Source organism: Dryas octopetala, chromosome 3 (genome assembly GCF_963921425.1).
Source record: "Dryas octopetala chromosome 3, drDryOcto1.1, whole genome shotgun sequence".
Taxonomy (NCBI): Eukaryota; Viridiplantae; Streptophyta; class Magnoliopsida; order Rosales; family Rosaceae; genus Dryas; species Dryas octopetala.
In genome coordinates, this window is record NC_141368.1 from 25,096,058 (window position 1) to 25,103,648 (window position 7,591).

Here is a 7,591-nt window from a genome sequence, read left to right on the forward strand (position 1 = left end):
CAAACAGTAATGTATTGGTACTACTTAAAACTACTTAGCATCCTAACTTCTAAATAATCCGTAAGTCAGTTACTAAATGAGAATTATAGAGCTTAAGAAACTACCTTTATAAAAGGCAATTGCCAACTGAGTAATCTTAAAAGGATTTGAAACTTAAATGGCTTACATGTCTGTTCATACATGTGGGACAAAGATAAGGATGGTATTGAAAACTAAAGTGTTTTATGGGATACATGACACGTGGTTTATATGGTTGTGGTTGTTGTGGTTGATACGTACTTTTTTGGAGTACTACGTTCGTCGAGATTAAGTTTCTCAAATCCATATCAATTTTAGCCTTGTGCAACAACAAAATTTATTAGTTAATGCAAAAAAACAAAATTTGTTAGTCAACTCTCTTTTATGAAATGAATGTAAAACTTACCTGTGCAGCTTGAGAGACTAAATCAACCCATGTATTATCTTTCTGGCACTTATATGCAATATTAAACACAGTAATACGCAGTGGCGGATCCAGGAATCAATCGTTATGGGGTCAAGATTAAGAAGCTCACGAATATTTATTTTGGGTCTGAACATCGCGACCGAGCAAGGGGCGTCGCCTTCAGGGTTCAGGCTTCGTTTCTGCCTTCTGAGTTCTGGGTCTGGGTCTCTCTTTTTCTCAGTTTTTTTTTTCAAAATTAACTTGCCAAAACAATGTCGTTTTGGCAAGTTAAGAATTCAAAAAATAAAAACACTCATATGCAGATCACGTGAATCACTCTTTCTTCTTCCTTTCTCTGGTCTTCTTTTCTCTTTCAGACATAAATACAAACACTTTGCTTGCAACCTTGCCCCTGCAACTGCCACCAAGACCTAAGCTTCATGGGGTCAAATTAACCCCACCCTGGATCCGCCCCTAGTAATATGATCTAGTTTACCTAAGCTTCATGGGGTCAAATTAACCCCACCCTGGATCCGCCCCTAGTAATATGATCTAGTTTATGGCCATGTTCAAGTTTCTAATAAAACAAAAACATGCTTCATTACCTATTTCACTCATCTCATGTCAAATTCAAAAGTAGAAGCTTAAAACTGATCTGGATATATGTAATATGGATATTTTCATACAAATTTAAAAGTTGTTGGCTTATGCAATGGCTAAATCATGAATCACAATTGATTACCTTGGTGCAATATTATAAGATAAGAATGGTGTTATTCGCACCCACCTGTCTTATTTCCTTGCCTCTCTTTTTAAAAAACTTTAATTATAATTTCCTTCTTTTATAAATTTACTAAAAAGGTCATACTAATAGAAAAAACAAAAAACAAAAAACAAAAATCTAAGGTTGCCATGGCTGCCTGGCAGAACACACAAATAGAATGCAAGTGCTAAGAGTATAGAAACATGGATCCACCACTTTCAACACTTTCTTTTACAAAATTATAAGGATCTAATTGAGCCATGGATGAACTTCTAACCACTGCACCCATTGCCTACCAACTTCAGCAAAAATATTTGTCTTTTCATTGATTTAGGATGATTTAAAAGTTCAATTGAAATCGAGTATTACTTGTTTCATCCAATTTGATTGGACAATCATTTTAAAGAGAATACCTTTTTTATTCTTCATAAGAGGTGAATCATAGTTTATAATGATATTCTCAAGGTAATTAAACTCAAAATTAATTATTGCATCATTGTACAATTTAAATTGCAATTAATTCATATATAATTAATCTTACAAGCTAATTAATCTCATGGAAAAATGATTAGCCTGATCTGATTCCTCCTATGTTAGTAATGTTTGAGCAGACGAAGCTCAACTTAATTTGTTCATAAGCTCTAGGGGTGGGCATCAACCAGTCTGAACCCGATCAACCTACCGCTTCCGAGCCGTCAAGCTTCAACCCGACCCAAGCCGATCAACAACAGGCCGGGTTCGGCCCTATCCCTTCCACCGACCATCGTAGCTGACCCGGCTGCCAGCCATGCACATCAGCTCCAACCTCTGTTCTTCAACCTCTGAACTCTCATTCTCTCTCTACTCTCCCTCACTCCGACCCCATGCTTCTCAAATCTTAGAACAATGGCACTGTCCATGGAAGATGTCCTGGTCATAGTGGATGTGCTCCACCACTTTCAACACTTTCTTTTACAAAATTGTAAAAATCTAATTGAGCCATGAATGAACTTCTAACCACTACACCCATTGCCTACCAACTTCAGCAAAAATATTTATCTTTTCATTGATTTAGGATGATTTAAAAGTTCAATTGAAATCGAGTATTACTTGTTTCATCCAATTTGATTTGACAATCATTTTGAAGAGAATACCTTTTCTATTCTTCATAAGAGGTGAATCATAGTTTATAATGATATTCTCAAGGTAATTAAACTCAAAATTAATTATTGCATCATTGTACGATGTAAATTGCAATGAATTCATATATAATTAATCTTACAAGCTAATTAATCTCATGGAAAAATTATTAGCCTGATCTGATTCTTCCTATATTATTAATGTTTGAGCAGACAAAGCTCAACTTAATTTGTTAAGTTCGACTATCTTTCTTCTTCATAGTTAATTGGATCCTTAATTGCAAGCAAAACCATCAAAGAGTCTTGTGAGTTTGTGATCTGCTGGGGGCGTCTTCTCCTTGTAGCATCTTAGAATCTCCTCCTTTTTCGGAGATCATGAGTTCTGCTGTGGAGGAGGAGGAGATCAATTAGGACAGGGGAAATGGAAGAAAAAGGTGAAGGAGATGGAAGGGATAGGGGGAATTTGGGAATAATGGGGGGTGTGATGTATAAATTTTTTTTTTTTTACAAAAAATTGTGGGAGTGTGAAAATAAGGTGGGTGGACAAATAGGAATGGGGGGTAGCAATAGTGCCACTCTAAGATAATTAGAATTTTATAACATGAATGCATATTTTAACATTGAGAATACATAATTTTTTGTCATTCTTGAGTTTAAACAAGTTATTACTTTCGATTTTAGATAAATTTTCATGTTGGGTGCAAAATGTTATAAGTTTGCAAACAATCTGGAACACATAGACTAAATGCATAATTTTGAAACCATGAGGATTAAATCTATATTTGGGGTAAAATACAGGGACCAATCGTTTTTTTTCCCATTAACGATAGATCAATTTTGGTTTTTGTGTTTTACTCCGAAAACAAATTTGGTCATCTGGTTTAAAAACTCCGTAGTTGGTCATTATGTTTATGTTTTTACAATCTTAGTACAATTTTAACATAACTCAAATTCTCTTTTTCTAATTTTTTTCTTTTAAATAGTTGTTAGAAATATAAAACTTAAAAATTAAGATTAAAAAACACTCCATTAATTAATCCATCCTAACAAACCAACTAGTCAGGTTTTTAAGGAGAAAAATAAATAGTTAATACTTAGTTAATTCATAGCCTCCACCCATTTTTGTGGTTATTTCATAACCCCCTGTTTTTCTTAAATCTTTGCCTCATAAACAGCTAAGATTAAACTACAATTAAAGGGATATCAATTAATTCTAAAAACGCTGGAGGTTTTGAAATAACTCTACTACTAATTAGGGGTTATTAATTAACTATTACTAAACTAAGAAAATCCCAAATTCTATCAGCAACTAATATTTGACTTATTAATCTATTCACATCTATAAATAATTAGTCATAGCTTCATTTTTTTGGCCATATTTGTGACTGCTTGAATGATGCATATGACAACGAATAATCACCAAACAAATAATAAAAACCTTAGAAATGATATATATATATATATGATCAATATTGATCTAACATTCTAACATAATATATAAATTTAAGAAAGACTTGGTCTACCAATATATGAATTATTAGTGACAGCTTGAAAACATAAAAGAGGATATATATATATTAAATTAAATTTTTGGAAATAACATAATTGGTATGTATAAAATTAATAGTAAACTATTCAAAACCCCTTAATTAGAGCTTAGTTATTTCAAACCTCTATTTTTAATAAAACTAATTTAAAACCCTCAATTAGTTAAACTCTCCCAAAACCCTAGTCAACTGACACCCATTTAATCTGTTTATAACCCTGTCACTTAGGGAGGTGTATTCAATTAGGATTTTAATAGATTTTTGTAGAGTTTTTTAAAGTCATTGACTTTAGTAGAATTGATGGATTTTTAATGACTTTCATAAACTCCACATAGACTTTGACAGAATTCTATTTAGAGTTTTCTTGACTTTTCTCATGGATTTTGAAGGATTTTTATAGACTTCAAATAACTTTGATATAATTTTTTATTTTTTATTTTAGGATTTCTTCAATATGTTTTTTATTTTTTTGTCTTTCGTGGGATGGGCTTCAAGACCAAGATGCATGTGTTATAAATTGTCCTAATATTGCAAACAATATAAAAAGTTGGGACTAAAATTGGGGACCAAAATTATTTTATTCCATAATTTATTATAAGTGTTCTGAATTTTATGTTTTTATGTTATTAGACTGTCAAATATTGTGTTTTAACGAGTTGTTAGAATTTTTCTAATTGAATTGACAGGTTGATAACATTATATGATGTGGTGGTAATATTATTTCTCAAATTATGAATATATAATCTTATGATTTTGTTGAGTACTTAAAGACTGTGAAGTGGTTGATTTGAATATCTTGATGTTACATTGCATTGTGGCAACACTATTGGTTCCAACCCAAGATGAGGAGTCAATTAATATAAGAGAAAAATAAAATTAATATAAGATAATATAGTAATTAGAAAAAAATAAATTAAGAGGTGGGTAAAGAAATAAGATTAGGGGGTTTAGCATCACTCTTTAAAAAAAATAAATAAATACTACTTTTTTAATAACTTTTTAATATTTGAAATCCTTTAAAATCTGCAAGGGAACGCTAGACAATTATTGACTTTGATATAACATAATTTATACTAGGGGTGGGCACGGGACGGGGGGGGGGGGGACGGGACTAACCTCATCCCGTTCCCATCTCATGCTTTGGATTCGGGATCGGTACGGGACGGGGGTGGGCATTTTGGAGCTCTGGTACCGTCTCGTCTCGGGCCAAACCAATTCGGTACGGGTTCGGTACCAACCCGATCCTAGACAAAAAGAAGAAAAGAAGAAAAATAGGTGGCTGGGAAAGTGGCCGGACGGCGAGGTGGGTGACTGGGCTGGGTCGCGCACGGGCTGGAAGTGGTTGGGTGGCTCGAGTTTAAGGTGGCTAGGTGGCTGGGGTGGCTGGACAGGTGCTGGTCGCGAGAGAGCTAGAGATGGAGGAAGTGAGAAGGAAGAGAAATGAAGAGAAGAAAAGAAAGTGAAGGCACGGGCTGGAGAGAGAAGGAAGGGAGAATGAAGGGAGAAAGAAGAAGAAAGAAGAAGAAGGAAGAGAGAAGTGAAGGCACGGGCTGGAGAGAGAAGGAAAGGAGAAGGAAGGTAGAAAAAAGAAAAAGGAAAGAGAGAAGGAAAGAAAAAGGAAGAGAGAGGAAAGAAAAAGTCACGGGTTGGGTTGGGGAGAAAGAGAGAGAGAGAGAGTTTTAAAATTTTAAATAATAATTAAATGGTTGGAAAGAGAAAAAAATAAAAAAATAATAATAATAAATAAAATATAATTAATTCGGGACGGTACGGAACGAGATGGTTTTCAAACATCAGAACCATTCCCGTCCCATTTAAGAACAAGACGGGATGGGATCGGGACGGGATGAAGGAACAAAATTTCGGGACGGGATTGATCGGGACGGAACGAGACGGAACGGGACGGTTTCGGTAATTTCGGTATTAATGCCCACCCCTAATTTATACTACAAAATCTATAAAAGTCTTTTAAAGTCTATCATTTAATAAAGTCAATGACTTTTTGAATATCATGTCACTTTTATAGATTCTCTAAAAGTCTTAATTGAATACAATAAATTTTTTAAAAGTCTTAATTGAATACACCACTTTTATAAACTCTTTAAAAATTTTAATTGAATATACCAGACTTTTTAATTTTTCCAAATTCATTTAAAATCCTAAATTGAATACACCTTTAGTCTGTTTCATTTCTCAGACTCACTCACTTACTCTCTCTCTCTCTCTCTCTCTCTCTCTCTCTCTCTCTCTCCATGCGGCTGTCACCGGTGCGTTCTCCATCGTTCGGCGACGTTTTCCGTCGAGACCAGTCCCAACCTTCTTGCCTCGCCTCTCTCTTCCTTCCGCTGCACTCTACTCGCTGTGAAAGCCAACGAAGACTATGGATCGGACCCAGGCAGAACGAGCTCCCTCGCCGGCGATCTGCCGATTCCGACAGCGTTGAGGTGTCGGACTGCCCACACCTCCTTCGTCTCGTCGCCCTGAGTACGATGGTTCCCTTAGAATCTCGAACGGAGCACCCACGACGGAGAAACAACGACGAAAGTCGTCGCCCTCCCTGCCGGCGATCTCGAAATTCTGGCAGCGCCACCACTTTTACCACCACCGCTAGACTCCTCTTCTTGATGAATCAAATTTATTTCAAGCTGCAGTTTTGAAGGTAAACATGGATCTTCACATCTGCGTTGGGTTTTACACGTCTTTGGTTTCTCATCTGTTCTTGTCTTTTAGTTTTGATGTCTTTGCTTTGGTTAAATGGAAGTTGCTCTTTCTAATTATGAGTCTACTTTTTTTGGTTTCTCAACATGACGAGAACCTCATCATATTGACATAACAATTTTAATTGGGTGTTTACTTCTTCATTCGTAAGAAGAAACAACATTGGTAATTAAGGGAAACTAATACATTGGAAATTGGCATTTGCAAATATGTGTCTGTAAGGAGGCATTATAGTTGTGTTTTCTTAGTAATACTAAATGCGTTGTCATGCTGAATTTTATATATTTTCTTTGTAAATTAATCCATTTTCTCTACGTGTCAGGTTCCATTTTTAGATGCAACAAACACTCTTCTCCATCCAATTTTACCATTCACAGCCGTTGACTATGAAGAATTTGGATACCCTGTGGACATTGATTATTTTCATGCTATACGTGACTATTCTCCTTATGACAATATTCAGAAGGATGTTCTTTATCCAGCTATATTGATATCATTGACACTGGTAATGTGACATAACTGTGTATTAGTGTTTTGATTATGCTTTCAGTTTCACTTATAATCTGTTGGTTGGTGTTGCTGCTATTTGCTTTCTAAATTAATTGTGTTGTTGATCTTTGAATATATGCTTCAATTCAGATGGATTAGGCTTAGGAATTGTATTGAGATTAAATAGTTTCAGTTCCAATTCAGTTTTAGTTCATGAAAATTTAGTTTCAGTTTAGTTCATGAAAATTCAGTTTCAGTTTATGAAAATTCAGTTTCAGTTTGTGAAAATTAAGTTTTAGCTTCACTTCGTGAAAATTCAATTTCACTTATAACTATGTTTTGTATATAATTATAGTGTTTTGTTTCATTTATTTTCTATTGAAATTGTTTTATTGTTCATTTTCAGTTAGAATTTGAAGATTTGAAGATTTGAAGTTCTGAAGATTTTGATTTTAGTTTCAGTTGTAATTGAAAAAATGCTCACTCTAAGACTGTGTAACTATTGTTTTTTAGTGTTTATCTGAAATTGTTT

At 34.5% G+C, this 7,591-nt stretch overlaps 1 long non-coding RNA gene across 1 annotated transcript; it reads left to right on the forward strand.

The window, feature by feature from the left end:
- Nucleotides 1-6,076: 6,076 nt before the first annotated feature.
- On the forward strand, nt 6,077-7,591 carry LOC147291998 (uncharacterized). The gene is made up of 3 exons (XR_015121499.1): nt 6,077-6,511; nt 6,893-7,075; nt 7,466-7,591. It is a non-coding gene; the product is annotated as an uncharacterized LOC147291998 (long non-coding RNA).